Source organism: Sminthopsis crassicaudata, chromosome X, assembly GCF_048593235.1.
Source record: "Sminthopsis crassicaudata isolate SCR6 chromosome X, ASM4859323v1, whole genome shotgun sequence".
NCBI classification, from domain to species: Eukaryota; Metazoa; Chordata; class Mammalia; order Dasyuromorphia; family Dasyuridae; genus Sminthopsis; species Sminthopsis crassicaudata.
Window position 1 is genome coordinate 81520629 of NC_133623.1, and position 17532 is coordinate 81538160.

A 17532-nucleotide genomic window follows, 5' to 3' on the forward strand; every position below is an offset into this window, starting at 1 on the left:
AGCAGTGCCAATAGATTTTGGACAGGAAGGGCCATCTGCGTCCAGAAAAAGATCTGAGGAAACTGAATGTAAATCAACACATGATATATTTACTTTTTTCTGTCTCATTTTTCTCTCTCTCTCTCCTATGGTTTTTTCTGTTTGCTCTGATTTTTCTCTCCCAACATAATTCATAAAACAGTGTGTATTAAAAATACATTAAAAAAAAAATCCCTCAGCAAAGGCACTGCAACATTCCAGGCTTTGATGACCTCCATAAACAGGAACATCTGGAAGACCTTACTATGCCTAGAAATTCCTTTCACTACCTGGATTTCATTCTCCACGACAGGGGCAAACTCCTTTGAATGAGACGATGAGCATATATCGTTTTCCTAGTTTATACCTTGCTTGATAATAATCAGAAGGTTATCAGAGTTACTTCTCTTGTTGCAGATGTCAAGGAATCTTATATGATTGTTACTTTTCATGGTAGACAACATATTGGAGGAAAGCCTTTAAGGAAACACTTGGTTCTATCAAATCACATTCCAAATTTACTCCAGCTACTGACTTAGAAGGCAGGTAAGCTAACCTAGCTGGTAAGAAGCTACAGAAGGTCATATGTACCAAATCATTCCCACCACTGCCTGCACTGCCATTTCCTCTTGGGCCCCAATGAAAACACACTAAGACTTTGAGCCCAAGAACCTTGAAGATTCCAGTTTCCTCCAGACCACTAACCCTACTTCCAGCCTGAACCATGGAGACCTTAATGAAGGGAGTAATCATGGGGAGAAGAGGCTCACTTTTCTTGTCTCCACAGCACCAACTGCTGAGAAACTGCCATCAAAGGGCAAGGAATTCCCGGGAGTGGCCCCATCCCCCAGAACATTGGTATTACTTCCAGCCCAGCTCCCTCTGCCCTCTACCATTCTTCTGGGAAGCAATCTCCAAAGAGATACAACCTGAACACTGCTTCAACAGGAGCTACAGCCAGAGCTGCTGAAGGCTCAGAAGAGAAAATGTTCACCACCAGTCTTTGGCTATGTCAAGTGGTTCTACTCCACAAACGTGTCATATTACCTGTAGAAATGACTAGGTGCTTCTCTACTGTCCTGTGAGGTTCATGAGACTTTTCCATTAGTTTTGCAGCTGAAAGCTACCACAAGCAGGGGCTAGCTTACTCCTCTGTTTCCTCTCTAGTGCCTAATGCAGAACTTAGTACATGGTAATCACTTCTTAAATGTTTTTTCATACATTCAATGAACAATAAACACCATTTAGCCACTAAAGCCTTGATCTTGATATTTAACAAAGTCTACTTTCTTCTGCTTCATTGAGGATGCTCTCAATGCCTATATTGATTATTTGCAGGAAGATTTTGTAGAAATGGGAAAGTAGGTACATGGATGGATCAGGAGTTATCTTGGTTACTTTTCTGAATAATCACAAGATCCACATACCTTCCTCCTTCCCCCAACATTTAATATCTTCTTTTCTTTTAGATCATTTGAAAATAGTGTTCCCAACACCCTCAAAACTCTTGTTGCCATAGAACATGGAACAGCCTTGTGTATACTTGAGTCTAGTTGTTCCTGCTAATTTGGTTTTCTTTGGTGACATTTCTATTTCATCATTGAGATTGTGATAGCAGAGTACAAATATAGTAGCTCCAATGGGAATTCATGGGGAAAAAATTTATGGAAATCTTTACAAATCTTTTCTATGCGAATTGATCCTAATTTATTAGAAATCAAACCATTCTCCAATTGATAAATGGTCAAAGGATATGAATAGACTATTCTCAGATGATGAAATTGAAACTATTTCCACTCATATGAAAGCGTGTTCCAAATCACTACTGATCAGAGAAATGCAAATGAAGACAACTCTGAGATCCCACTACACACCTGTCAGATTGGCTAAGATGACAGGAACAAATAATGACAAATGTTGGAGGGGATGTGGGAAAACTGGGACACTGATGCATTGTTGGTGGAGATGTGAAAGAATCCAGCCATTCTGGAGAGCAATCTGGAACTATGCCCCAAAAGTTATCAAACTGCATACCCTTTGATCCAGCAGCGCTACTACTGGGCTTATATCCCAAAGAAATACTAAAGGAGGGAAAGGGACCTGTATGTGCCAAGATGTTTGTGGCAGCTCTTTTCGTAGTGGCTAGAAGCTGGAAGATGAATGGATGTCCATCAGTTGGAGAATGGTTGGGTAAATTGTGGTATATGAAGGTTAATATTATTGCTCTGTAAGAAATGACCAGTGGGAGGAATACAGAGAGGCTTGGAGAGACTTACATCAACTGATGCTGAGTGAAATGAATAGAACCAGAAGATCAGCTGTACACTTCAATGCTGTATGAAGATGTATTCTGATGGAAGTGGAAATCTTCAACATAAAGAAGATCCAACTCACTTCCAGTGGATCAATGATGGACAGAAACAACTACACCCAGAGAAGGAACACTGGGAAGTGAATGTAAATTGTTAGCACTACTGTCTATCTGCCCAGGTTACTTACACCTTTGGAATCCAATACTTAATGTGCAACAAAAAAATGGTATTTACACACATATATTGTATCTAGGTTATACTGTAATACATGTAAAATGTATGAGATTGCCTGTCATCTAGGGGAGGGAGTAGAGGGAGGGAGGGGAAAATTTGGAAAAATGAATACAAGAGATAATGTTATAAAAAAATAATTACTTATGCATATATACTGTGAAAAAAATTATAAATTAAAAAAAAAAAAAAACAACCAAATCTTTTCTATGCATTGTCTGTTGTCCTTATCTTTAAATGCCCTCAGAATGATCCAAGTTAATTGGATCTCTTACCAAATTTCCTATGCATTTTTTTTCTCTCAGTTATGTACACAATATTTATTGCTCATAATCTTCCATTATCCTCCTCTGAAAGGGTCAGTGCTTATGTTGCTTAATATTGGGGTAGAACTAAGGCTGATGGGAAACTTGAGTTCAAGCAGATTGTTATGCCAAAACACTAAAGCAGATCAGGGAGTCATACTAAGTCTGGCAAAAATTCGAGGAGCCCCTGGATTTGGAGTACTGAATTAAACCAGATCAGAAAAAAATGGTGGAGCAGGTTGAAGCGTCTGGGCCAAATGGCATTGAGATCAGGCCTGTAAGTGGACTGTACTTCTAGTCTGGGTAAGATAGAGACACCCAGTGTAAAAGATATTTTACAAATGAATTATGTTCTATGTCAATGTTATCCTTTGCCATCAAAGCAGCAGCTGATGGCACAGTGGGCAGAGGGCTGGATCTAGAGAGTCAGATCTGGCCTCAAACTAGCTGTGTAACCTAGGCAAGTCATTAGGTTCCTTATAGCAGCTACTTTGAAAGTTTGTTGAGAGATCAGTGTCTGGCACACACGAGTGCTTTATAAAAATGCTAGCTATTGCCATAGCTCTCTGTGTGGAAAGAACTTTCACCTCTAGTTCTCCTCCTTTAGACCATCTCTCAGTCAGGATATCCATGCAAGTCACCCCCGCTGATGTGGGCATCCCCCAGGACCTTTTCTTAAGCCCTCTTCTCTTCTTTTTCTAGACTGCTTTGCTTGATGATCTCATAAGCTTCCAAGGATGCAGTTATTATGTCTATGTAGATGATTCCCAGATGCATCGAGTCACCTCTAACATCTCTCCTGAGCTCTAGTATCACATCATCATGTGTTTCTTGGATATCTCTTCACTGGATAATCCATAGGCATCTCAAAATCAACCATGGCCAAAATAATTCATTTCTTCCCCCAACACACTCTCCCCTCTCCCCAACTTTCTATTACTCTTAAGGGTACTAGCATCCTCCAAGGTATTCACACTCACAATCCTACTTCATCCTTAATTCTTCACTCATAGTCACCCCACATATCCAATATATTGGCATATTCTTGTTTCATACCTTCATAAGGTCTCACACACACACACGTCCCCTTCACTCAAACAGCCCCCATCACTTCTTCCCTAGACTATTGGAATGGGCTTCTAATTGATCTCCCTAATACAATCCATTCATCTGCTAAGTGAATTTTCCTAAAATTGACCATATCACTCCTCTAAACTCCAGTGACTCCTTATTATACCTCTAAGAACAAATACAAAATTCACTGGTTAGCATTTAAAGCCCATCACACGCTGAACTCTTCCTTTACTTCTCTCTGCACACTACTCCAGATACAATAATCTAATTGTATATAAACAATATGGAAATTAATCCCATATCTGCAACCAAAGTTTATCAAAATAGAATCAGTTTTTGCCAGCCACAAAAACTTATCAAATTGAATTTGAATTGAATGTGCAAATTCTGAGAGCATGCCATCAATGTTTTCTTCCAAGTACTTGATAACAGCATGGAACCTGCTGAAGTACACTTGCATCATTGAATCGCTATGTTTTTCTTTTCTCCCATTCTTAATATGGAGATAATAATATCTCACATGCCTTCAGGTTATTCTAAGAAAAGTTCTGAATAAATGGGAACTAGTGTTCTTCTCCAGTTTTTACAGCAATCAAGCCCCATCCCACATGTCTGCCAGTGTGTCTCACCACTCCTCATACGCTCTGAATTTCATCTGAACTGCATGGAGTTCACTTCATCTTGCCCACTGCTGCCCACCTTTCATTCTAACAAAAATATCGCAAATGCTGACAGTAAGCCAGGTCCTGTGCCAGGCACACTGAAGCTACAAAGATAAAAAAAAAAAAAATAGTTCTTGCTCTCATGACTACATTATCTTTGAAAAGTATAATGTGTCCAGTTGGTCAGCTTTTTGAAAAAGGAAAAAAACAAAAACAAACAAACAAAAAAAAACCAAAACATGAAAACCTGGGGCTGGAAAGCTTTCGTGGAAAAGAACCTTGATGTGAACTTTGAAGGCAACTAGGGATTCTAAGAGGTGAAGATAAGGAGCACATTACAAGCAGAAGTGCTGGAGATGGAATGCTGAGTTCAGGGAACAGTTAGTCCAATTGGTCTGTCGTATACAATGTGGAAAACTGACTAATGCTTAAAATGTAGGCAGTGCCAGATTGCAGAGGTCCTAAGATTCCAGGAACAGCAGAGAGTCACTAAAGTTTTGTTTTGTTTTGTTTTTTTTGTTCAAGGGATTGACATGGTTAAATCTGAGTTTCAGGAATATTAATTTAATAGGAGGACAGCTTGGGGGGGGGGGCTTCAAAACCAATTAGGAGGTTCTTGCTGTGTAGCCCAGGTGGAAGCTGATGATGAGTGACTGTGTGGCTGAGAGGAAGAAATGAATGAGAGAAATGTTTCAGAATTTAAGGCCAGACTGGATTTCTGAAGGGCCTAGTGGAATGGGAGGGCAGAGAAAAGGGTGAGCAGGAGAAGTGGAGGGATAGGAGGAAAGAGGTGGGAGAAAGGGGAAGGATTGGAAAAGAACTCTGAACTCAAGAGGAAATTCTTCTAGCAAAAGGAGAGAGGGAAGGGGAGGATCGCCTTTACCAGCCAGAGGTGGGAAGAAGAGCCAGTCAATGTGGGGTTCCCTTTCCCTGGAGTGAGATGTCCAGAAAGTATCAGCTTCCTTCAAAGCTGGTCCCATGCCAAACCTAGAACCAGGCCTGAGACTTCTGATCCATTCATCTGGAAATGCCGGAGCCTCTTCCTGGCCTGGAACACTTGAGAGATAGATTGCCTGTGCTGTCTGGGGGAAGGGGGGGAAGGGGACACTTGGGTCCGAGTACTTTTGGAGCCCGCTGGCCTGGGCCTCAGGTCTGGTCCAGGCTCTGGTCTTGGTCCTGGTCATAGCCCTAAGCCTGGCCCTGGTGTGTGGGGTTCTACACTCAAATTGGTCAGGATTCACACAGGCCAAGAGCAAGGGCCCTTTGGTGCAGGCCTGCTGCTGCCCCAGCCAGAATCCGAGAATCGTGAAGCACGATACTGACCGCCACAGACCTCCAGTCCCGCCTCCCAGCCTCTTACCTCCCCACACCTTGGTTTTTCTAGGGCATTTCTCAGAAGTGGGCTGCCATGAACAATGGGTGCTCCTTCCGAAAGGGCTTGCTCATTGCCCTTGACCATTTCACCACTTTGATAAGACTTTCTTCCAAAGCAGGCTGAGGGGTGGGACGATGGCGATCTAGACCAACCCTTTGGCCCCAGTCATTGCTTCTCCAAAGAATTTCACTCTTCTCCCTGCTGCCTAGGTGAATCCAGTCAGCCTTGGGGATAATTGGATCCCCCAGCTGGAAGACCAGAGCAGGGAAGGAAATCCACTCCCCCTTCCTTTTTTATCATGCAGCTGGACAGTTTCCTAAAAATATTTTTTTGAACAATGTTTTTTTTACTCCAATGTTGTATAACGTTGTTTTACCAAAAACTAAGCTTAATTGGTGAGGCAGTGATATGGCCTCTGAGGGAATATGATCTGAGTTCAAAGTCGGCACCTGATATTTACTGGCTTTGTGACTGTAGACAAATGAATCCCAGACAACTCAACACAATAAAGCAGTTGTCAGTCTGCATCAGGTCAGAGAGTTTCTCTTCAAGAGCTGCCTCCAACAATGAAATAAGCTCTACTAATCCAATTCCAATTGATCAATGATGGACAGAATCAGCTACACCCAGAGAAGGAACACTGGAAAATGAGTGCAAACTGTTAGCTTTTTTTGTTTTTCTCCCCGGCTTATTTTTACCTTCCAAATCCAATTCTTCCTTTGCAACAGCAACAACAAAATTCGGTTCTGCACACATATATTGTACCTAGGATATACTATAACATATTTAATATGTATGGGACTGCCTGCCATCTAGGGGAGGGGGTGGAGGGAGGGAAGAGAAAAATTCGGAACAGAAGGGAGTGCAAGGGATAATGTTGTAAAAAATTACCTATGCATATGTACTGTCAAAAAATGTTATAATTATAAAATTTTTTAAAAATTCCTTTTTAGAAAAAAAAAATGAAATAAGCTCCATCTTTGCTTCTCTTCCAGATTCCACTTGATTACACTATATCCCATCCTTTCTACAGCCCCATTTGTTCCTACTTAGCAGGATATAAATACACATACTGTGAAGCTCCCACTGAGCATGTTCTGAATTCTCACAAATTAATGTTACCATTTATTAAAGTAACATGTCAGGCTCCAGGCTAAGGATACAAAGAAAGGCAAAAATCAGTGAGTACTCTCAAGTAGTTCACAACATGCAAACAACTGTATCCAGGATACAGGATAAATTAGAGATCATCAAAGGAGGGAAGGCCCTCAAATTGGGGGGTGTGTGAGAGAGGCATCCAACAGAAGGTGAAATTTTAGCTGAGACTTGAAGGGAGCCAGGGAAGCCAGGAGACAGAAATGAAGACAGAGTTCTAGGCATGGCTAACAGTCAGTGAAAATGCCTGGAGTGAAGAGACAGGGCCTCATTTGTGGACCTGGGATTATAGTGTGACCTTGGATCATAGAGTGATATCTCTATCACTTAGTAAATATAATGTCTGGGCTAGCTAGGCCCTCAGGATCAGTCAAAGTCTTTGGTCTTTAGCAGGAGAAGTAAAGGAGGCAGGCAAGCTGCCACAAAGCTCATTAAAGATGAATCCTGGACTCTCAAGTCTGGAGCCTGAATTCTTCTCTTCTCAGCATGTGGCAGAGAGACTCTGAGCTCTCTCCCTCAGCCCTCCAATCCTTGCCTAGGATTACCTCACCACCACATTCAGCAAGTGCCAATTGGGAAGAGAGCCATCACATCACCATATCATTTAAGTATTTGTTTATAGAATCATTATCTCACATTGAGTAGGTACTTAGCCTTAAGCACTCTGCTGTCTTTAGATTCAAGTACTCCTTTTCAGAGTTGCAACCCTCTACAAGTTACAACCCTCTACAAGACAACATTATGTCTCCCTCAAGTGTTTCCAGCATCTCAAAGAGCAAACTTACCGCACTTATCTCTTAGGTTGGATAAGACCACTCCTTTAGCTTCTAGTCCTCAGCAAGGTTCTAGTTACTTTGTTATAAGTCAGTGTTCTAAATCTTTTTTTTTAATAGCTTTTTCTTTACCAGATATATGCATAGGTAATTTTTCAGCTTTGACAATTGCAAAACCTTTTGTTCCAACTTTTCCCCTCCTTCCCTCCACCCCCTCCCCCAGATGGCAGGTTGACCAATACATGTTAAATATGTTAAAGTATATGTTAAATATAATATATGTATACATGTCCATAGTTATTTTGCTGCACAAGAAGAATTGGACTTTGAAATAGTGTACAATTGGAGCAGCTAGGTGGCACAGTGGATAGAGCACCAGCCTTGAATTCAGGAGGACCTGAGTTCAAATCTGGTCTCAGACACTTAACACTTCCTAGCTGTGTGACCCCGGGCAAGTCACTTAACCCCAGCCTCAAAAAAAAAAAAAAAAAAAAATTGAAAAGGAGAGATACCACCTGGCATGGGGGAGTGGTAAGGGGAAAGACACCACGAGGCAGAGTACTCTGGCAGACTGACCCAAAGAAGGGTAGTAAGTATGGCATGGGCCATGAGTAAATTTTATAGGGAAAATTTAACTTCAGGGATATGACTGGGATTTCTTTTCTTTCTTTCCTTTTTTTTTTTTTTTTTTTTTTTAAATAACTTTTTATTGACAGAACATATGCCTGGGTAATTTTTTACAACATTGTCCCTTGCACTCATTTCTGTTCTGACTTTTTCCTTCCCTCCCTCCACCCCCTCCCCTAGATGGTAGGCATTCCCAATCATGTTAGATATGTTACAGTATATCCTAGATACAATATATGTGGGCAGAACCAAACAGTTCTCTTGTTGCACAGGAAGAATTGGATTCAGAAGGTAAAAATAACCTAGGAAGAAAAACCAAAATGCAAACAGTTTACACTCATTTCCCAGTGTTCCTTCTCTGGGTGTAGCTGATTCTGTCCATCATTGATCAATTGGAATTGGATTAGCTCTTCTCTATGTTGAAGAAATCCACTTCCATCAGCATACATCCTCGTACAGTATCATTGTTGAAGTGTATAATGATCTCCTGGTTCACTCAGCATCAGTTGATGTAAGTCTCTCCAAGCCTTTCTGTATTCCTCCTGCTTGGTCATTTCTTACAGAACAATAATATTCCATAACATTCATATACCACAATTTACCCAACCATTCTCCAATTGATGGACATCCATTCAACTTCCAGTTTCTAGCCACTAGGAAAAGGGCTGCCACAAACATTCTTGCACATACAGGTCCCTTTCCCTGCTTTAGTATTTCTTTGGGATATAAGCCCAGTAGTAGCACTGCTGGATCAAAGGGTATGCACAGTTTGATCACTTTTGAGCATAATTCCAGATTGCTCTCCAGAATGGCTGGATTTGTTCACAACTCCACCAACAATGCATCAATATGACTGGGATTTCTGACAGACCATGGCAAAATTGCTGGCAGACTCCTACAGAGGATGGGCCTCAAGGGTTTGACATAACTTGGATTTCTCACCTCACAGAAAGTGAGACCATGGAGCTAAACTGATCTCTCTCAGAGCTTTCTCCCTGCCTGCCTCAGGGATCAATTTTTATCAATTTTTCAGTTTCTTTCTGCCCACCACACCCACCATTGCAATTACAATTGCACCTTATTATTTCCTTACTCTTAATTTGTTAAAGAAATCTTTTAAAAAGTGGGCTGGGGTCCCTAAACAGAAGGGGGCATAGTGATGAGACCCTGAATATTGCTTTGCACCAAGAGAAACTAAGGAATTGATCCCTGAGGCAAGCAGGCAGAAGGTTGTGCTAGAGATCCAAAATCTGAAATCCAAGTTATGCCAAACTCCTGAGACCCACCCTCTGTAGAGGTCTCCAGCAATGTCACGTTGCCATGTCCTGTCAGTAATCCCAGTCATGTTCCTGAGGCTAAATTTTCCCTATAAAACAAGTTATGGCCTTTGGCTTTGCTGCTATCTTTCTTTGGGTCTTCCTGCTACCATACTCTGCCTTGTGGTTTCTTTCTCCTTCCCCCATGCCATGTGGTGTCTCTCCAAACTCCACTATGCTTCTCAATCCCACTTCTCTTCCTTACAGCTAACTAATTTTGGGGGGGCTAAGTCCCTTTCAGAATTTAGCTTGCCAGCTAAGGGCATGTCCCAAACTCATATTGTGCTCCCTTTCTATTGGGTAATTGTGAGTTCCACTGAGGAACTTGTCTTTCATATGCTCTCCCACTCTATTTTATATTTACTCTTCCCGGTGTCTATTGTGTCCCTTCATTTTGTCTGCAACCTAGTCCTAAATAATTCTACCTTTTGCCAAAGAGAATGGCCATTGTGAATTCTTCGCATGACCAAACCCCAAATTTTGGTGCCTACCATCATTTGGTGACAAATTGCACATCATAGATCACATCGCTAGCAAACCAATGCTGAGATTTACTGGGACACTTGTTAAGTAGTGTCCAGAAACTGGGAGTGACATACAGTATACTGTCTATGGGGTTGAAGTTACAGGAATAAACTGAAGCCAAAATTTGGCGACATCACAGAGGTACAAAGTTGGTTACTAGGATACAACAGCAGAGATTAGCATAGGGTCAGTTTGCACCTTACTGGGAGCCCACTCATGTTGGAGTCCAGCTCCAGTGAATATCAAGAGCATGAAGGTAAATTGAATATGCACAAGTCGGGCAAAAAAATTCTTGGCAATTTTTCATTTATTCATCTGAGAGTCACTTTAAGCTAGTGTTGCATTAACACCAGCTACCTCCAGCTGGCACTACATTCCAGGGTTAATGTATAGATCATACTTCAACATTTCAGTTCTACCTTAACTAGCAATAACAACATATCTATCACAGGATCGTAAATAACAAGGTATTAGTCAAAACAGAGTTGTAAATAGCATCGTTGTGCTGCCTTGTTCCTGTCACATCATCAAGATTATCCTAAATTTATCTTGAGCATGTCTTTCATTCACTGTTAAGGGAGATGGTGAGCCAATGCTTGAATTGCTCGCTGTTACAGAGAGCAGATCTCAAGTAATACTTGGACTGGACTATTCCTGTACTTATTCGATGGCCTTCTACGCGTTCCTCTTTTTTAGTCAGAAGGTGAAGCCTATGAACTTTAGTTCCCATAGCTGACAATTGAAAAACATACTGGAAAACACAAGGGACTAAGCCAATGAGGATAAGAATGACACATGCAAGAGGAACAAAATATGTAGAAGACAGATTATTTACAGGATCTATCTTTTTTAACCACTCAAATATTTGTTTTGCTATGCTATCAGGATCAATTCCAGAGACACTATTGTCTGCCATGTTTTCTGCTAAAGCAGCCAACAGATATATCCTAGGTGAGGTTGGAATCACATATAACTCCATTTATTCTGTTCCTTATTTGAAGCCATGTCACATTGATGGTATCATAATCCCATCAATACGGAGTTCCATATACATGAGTGAATCTATAATTACAAACTAGTTGTAATTGAGTTTCCAAATTGTTTACATGATCCCCTAATCACATTAATGATTGTTGCATGAAGTTTAGTTTTTGTTTTAACTCATCTATACTAATTTGTTCTTTAAGATCTTGTGATACATTTTTTACTAATTGATCTGCGAATTGGGTAGTCTGAATAGATTCTGTTAGAGCTGTAGCTGAAACAGCAAGTGAAGTAATAATCGCTATAATTGCTCAAGCAATGAGTAATCCAACAAATCTCCTTTTCCTACTTTTGTTTTCTAACTTTCTTTTGATGTTATCTCAAGCCTGTTCACCTGATGACCTGTACCAATGGTGGTTAATCTTAGTAGGTACCATCACCTAAGATGGCGTTCAATAATAACCGTAGGTAAGGAATTAGAAGCAAGACATTGGGATAAAACACAGTTGTAACATTGTACAATATATTTCCCTAGCACATTCATGATTTGAATTCCAGTGCCATTCCTTAAAACAGTATCTGAAATGAGAAACATCCGTAGATATTTCAAGCGTGTTGTACATTATATTTCCAAGGGGCCTGAAACATCAGGGAAACCCATAGGTGAAATGTGAAAATTTGTGCCATCCTAAATCCCAAATACATTGTAACAGGAGACCTATCCAGACACTGGATAATTTGGAGTCCAATCACTAATCAGTTCCAGTTCCTCCCCAAACCAATGGTGCCCAAAGTCCTCTGGGGACAGGGGTGATGATCTCATCTTCTGAAACTGCTTCCTGCTGAGAATGGGCCTAGAGCTGAGTCACCTGCAGAGTTCCATCTTTTTATGGAGAAGGGTAAGCTGGAGCTGATTGAAGTATCCAATGGTTGATTCAGCTCCTTAAAACCAGCCAATGCAGCTGTAATTGACCAAAATCTAGAATACAAAACAAATCTAACAAGTAGAAGTTAGGATAATCTGAGATAGAAAGACAAGTTTACAAGGACTGCTATAAACTGTAGAGAGGCCAGTACAGCAGCTTTTCATGTAATAAAATATATTTGTGTCACAGGGCACACAGTATATAATTTAGTTTTAATATACAATAAAATAACAGTCTTACCGTCAATTATGTTCATTGTTCTCTCATTATTTTGAAAACCTTTAAGGGCCTTATTTCATACAGACATAAACAAATAGTAACAGATGACTAGGCTAAATACTCATTCACCAAATTATTTAGGACTACATATTTTCAGATTGAAAACAAGATATTATATAATTGAATTGTGCTCATAGCCAGTTCTATTGACCATTTACTGTAATTATAGAAATTTGCAATAGGAGGAAAATATAGGGGTATGATTATAATATCATCCAAACTGGTTCTTCAGGCCTCAACATGGGAGCATACACATGACAAGATAAAGCATTCTTAGCTCAGTTTGTTATCCAATTATAACAGTTAAATCATATAGCTAGACTCAGGAATAATCAGGTGGCTTCTTATTGAAGGAGACACAACTGGGGAACTGAGTCAGAGGGATCCCACCTTGAGCAGAGGCCAAGGTTGTCCTCCCAACTCTTGTCCGGATACAGACCTCCACCTGTAGCAGTTCAGGGTCACGTTTCTCTGAGTAGCTTATGGTATTTCTCTCAGCTGGTGGGGTTACTAACTTAATGATCAGACAATCAAATTCAAAACTCAAAAGAATATCAGCTACAGTCCCAAGAGGTTTTTATCTCTAAGAGCAAATTCTACTAATAGCAGCTTAGGGCTAGATAACTTATTTTGAGAGACTTTACCAGGACTTATACTCATAGGAGATTTTGTTTAACTTGTTTTAAATGTTTAAACTTCTCCTGGTACAAAGGATCAAACAAGCTTATAGATTCTTAGTAAACACATTCCTTATTTAGTCACTATACATTCTTAACAGGTTCATTTCTCAGGGCTGATGACCTTGTTTACCCTGATGGTTTCAAAAAAACTGGCAAGCTTACAAATGAAGGGAAGTTGACGGAGATCCCAAGGAAGGGGCTGAGCTTGCTGTTGGCCACCCCAACCATTCTTAGTGTTTTCATGGGCTCCCCCCACTCTGTGAAGAAGGAAAGGTGCTCCACACCTTCATATTTGAAGGTGAACTGATAAGGCTTTTACCTCCTCCCTCTTGTTCCACACAGTAATGTATCCAGTTTCAGATTTAATATGATGACATAGCTCCAAGTAACTTAGTTGATAATTTTAGATTTTTCCTAAGTAAGGTAAATAGTCTTAGCTGCAATTTCCCTCTTAATTTTCTAACAAAGGTAAAAATACCTAATTTCCTAAATTAGAAAATAGTATAAAACGGGATTATCAAGGCTAAATAAACTATCCACCTTCTTCTAGTTGTTACATTTATGCTGTCCCCAAGCGGTTGAGCTTTAGAAGTTCTCAGGGAGGATTTCCATTCCCTTAAATAAGTTTCCCTTTTGTTTTAGGAAGAAAACAGGACAAATTTTTTTTTTAATTAAGACAGAACAGATATTTAAAGATTGACTTAACTTTACTTCATGTGATTCCTTAAATTCCAATTAAATGTTCCAGACAAACTAAATTCCCATTTGGATAATTTCCAATTCATACAAATCATTTCTCTTTTGTGAGCCAGGAAAGAGTTAAGATGTCAGTTTTTTTGTGCCTGGGCCCTCAGAAGTCTGACTCTAGATAACTGTTGCCAGAGTTTTTAAAGCAGCAGGGAACTGCTTTTCTGTTTTCCTAGTTTCCAAACTCTTAAATCTTTTGTAAACACAGTTAATGCAAATAGATTACAATTTACACATCCCTTTAATGGGCTTTGACTAGAGCTCCTTTAAAACTGCTTTTATTATCATATCTCAAATAACAAATTTCACTGAATTATGTATATTTTCTTTCTCTCCCTCTCATGCTTGGTGTATGTATCCCTGCTGTAGCAGAAAGGGGAAGAAAGAGAGACTCTTTCCTCTATGCACTATTCCCCTAGTCCTGCCTCAGCCTTAATTTAATTGGATTTGCTTAATTTAATTTTCATACACACACAAATAATTTATCTCCACCTTGGCATTGTATGTTGCTCACATTGAAAAGCCCATGTAAGTTAACAAATTATGAAGCAACTATATCCTATAAAGAAGTTAACATTCACATAGCATTTGTTTTATGCTAAGCACTTTTGCAATCATGTGATCTTCACAACAACAACCACTATTATTTCTCTTTACAAATCAGAAAACTGGACAGAGATACAAAAATTTGCCATCAATTACCTAGCTAATACATTTGTGTAATTGAAACAGAATGGTGGGCTTACCAAAAGCAGAGGCACACTGGCTTTCTCCCCTCACACTGCCATGCTGGGTGCTGCCAGGGTACCTGGATTCTTCCCAGGCAGTTCCTGGACAGAAGCTGCTGAAGGCTGGAGTGACTGGTGGCAGGATCTCCCTTTGATGATAGTTTCAGGTGCCAGGGTCTAGGGAACGCTGACCCTCACTTCATCCCCATGCCCACAAGCTGGGTGGGGGAGGTATTTGGGCAGGGTTGTGTGAGGTCTCCATGGATGTTGCTGCTTCCCCTATTTGCACATGTGTGGCAGAATTTGAGTATCCCTACAGTTCTTTAGCATTCTTTTTTCTTAATCTGATCTGCGATGAGAGAAATTAGCAAACAGAGAGAATCGGGTTATATTGCTCTTGTTAGGACTCTGGAGGGTAGAGCAGCTGAGTGATCAGGGTTGTGGAGAGGGTCCATCCTTAATACCTTCTGGGGGGCTTTCCCAATGGAGTAGGAGACCCCAGACAAGATTGTTGTTGTTGTGTTGTAATCTTCGAATGAGGAGTTGCCGAATTTCTTAACCATTTCTCTCAAAACCTTGAGAATCTGCTGTCATGTTTGCATTTAATTAGCTGACTTTATTTCTGTATCCCTCAGTTTGGCCAGAACTGGGGTCCACAGGAAAAAGTCGGGCTTTTTTTCCTTTTAAGGCAGGAGTCAAGGATGTTAAATCTTTCCAGGTAACAAAATCTAGCTCACAGAACAAACATGACCGACATTTTGCACAGAGACACAGACACAGACAAAAATGACATGGAAGGGGACTGTTTCAACTTTGCCAAAAGCCATAAACTTGAAAAATAAAAACAACTCCTCAGTTATTAACATCATGCAAACATAAACCATTAAAACATTAAACAAATCTCATTTAACCAGCAGGGGAGGTTTCTGCCATCTGAAAAAACATTAAGAGGTTCTTGAACAATATACAGTGCGATAATAATTGCATATAACTCAACATACCATGTAGATTCAAATGGGGTGTTAAAACCTATTTAGCAGTAGGTAGAATATTTATCAAGAGGATAATTGTTTATTAGTAGCATCTGTAAATACCATCTGCTTGCAGCTGATCTTCAGACTTCTTTTTGAATTAGGGTTAGAATCCTCTTAAAATTATGAACAATTTTGTCAATTCATGTACCTCTAAATTCAGTCTTATCCAATTAATATCCCCAACAATTTTTGATAATCATTTAGAATAACTAAATTATCCCTTCTAATTTCTATTTTAAAAATGGCCCAGAATCAGTGATGGATTGCATCCAGAATGCCTCTTTTCCTGTATTCCCAAAACCTCCACCACCCCGAATTTTTTATATTTTTTCCTACTGTTTTGTAAGTTATTTTGAGTAAATGTGCTATCCTCTCCCCCCCCTTTTTTTTTTTAATTAAAATAGGATGGTGAGGAGTGTCATAGCAAAGAATACATATTTTCTCCAAAGAATCAGAATCTACTACTCCAGGCACAACCTTAATCCCTAGCAATGCCTGTAAACGGCATCCTAAAATGAGACATAGTATGCCAGAAGGAGAAGGACCTGAGACTCCAGTGGGGAGAGAGCCTATTCCTATATTGTTAGTAATTCAGGGTAGCACTCTATTGTTTGTAGGCACCACTTGAAGGGAGGCTAAGGGAAAGTGTAACTCTCATTTGTTGAGTGGACCGGAGCTGGCACTGGAGATGGTTTCCCAATCTCACATTACCTTTTCTATCATTCTGAGAGCAATATTCAGAAGCCCAGCGTCTACCCTTCCTGCATTGTGACACGTCAAAGGTTTGTCTGCTGAATTGCGATGAAGTACAACTTTTTGGGCAGTAGAGGTTTTCCTCCTATGACCAAATGGTCCACGATGATAGCATCTATGAAAATTCGAAAAATTCTGAGATTGTTAGCATAGCAACCATGACTGCAGCTTGAAAAGTAGAAGTCCCAGCATTCTGACACCTTGGATCATTTCTACTAAAGGCATTTTGGGTTTTCCTCCAGCTTATGCTTTCTTATAATTGGTATTAGCATTTTCAAGGGCAAGTTATTTCAATAAAATTTAAACTGCCTCCCCATGCTGACTGAAAACTTAATAATTAATGAATTGACAAAGTCAGCAAAGGTCTCATTGGGTCCTTGCATGATTTTTGTATAGGATGTCTCTCTGTCCCTGTCACCTGATTGATTTTGCCCTATTACCATTCAATTTGCGCATTCTATTGATATAATTGACAAAAATCAATCTTACATCTTACATTTTATATCTGAATCCTTGTGTTAGCCTGATGATAAGCTCTCACCTGTTGCTTACCTTATTTTTCTTTAATCATTGAGCTCACCAAGAGGTCTCTCTCCTTTGCCAGGTCATTCAAGTCTCTGTCTTCTCAGGTGCCAATTGCTGGAGTCCAGCTCCAGTGAATATCGAGAGTGTGAGCATGAATTGATTATGCACAAGCCAGGTGGAAAATGTCTTGTATTTTTCATTTATTAACCTGAGAGCCAGAGTTTATAAACTCTTTAAGCTATTGTTGCATTAACACGAGCTACCTCCAGCTGGCACTATGTACATTCCAGGGTTAACATATAGACCAGGGGTTCTCAAACTACGGCCTGCGGGTCAGATGCGGCCTGCCGCAGAGGGGCAGAGATAGAGTGGGAGCTTTTGTTTTTACTATAGTCCGGCCCTCCAACAGTCTGAGGGACAGTGAACTGGCCCCCTATTTAAAAAGTTAAAAAGTTTGAGGACCACTGGACTATAGACCATACTTTGACATTTCAGTTCCATCT

The 17532-nt window shown here is 40.2% G+C and overlaps 1 long non-coding RNA gene across 1 annotated transcript; it reads right to left on the minus strand.

Annotated features, from left to right (window-relative positions):
* Nucleotides 1–11720: 11720 nt before the first annotated feature.
* LOC141548560 (uncharacterized) lies at nucleotides 11721–17177 on the minus strand. Its single transcript, XR_012484000.1, has 3 exons — nucleotides 17057–17177; nucleotides 14736–15445; nucleotides 11721–12336 (listed from the first exon to the last, which is right to left on the minus strand). It is a non-coding gene; the product is annotated as an uncharacterized LOC141548560 (long non-coding RNA).
* Between the last annotated feature and the right edge of the window lie 355 nt (nucleotides 17178–17532).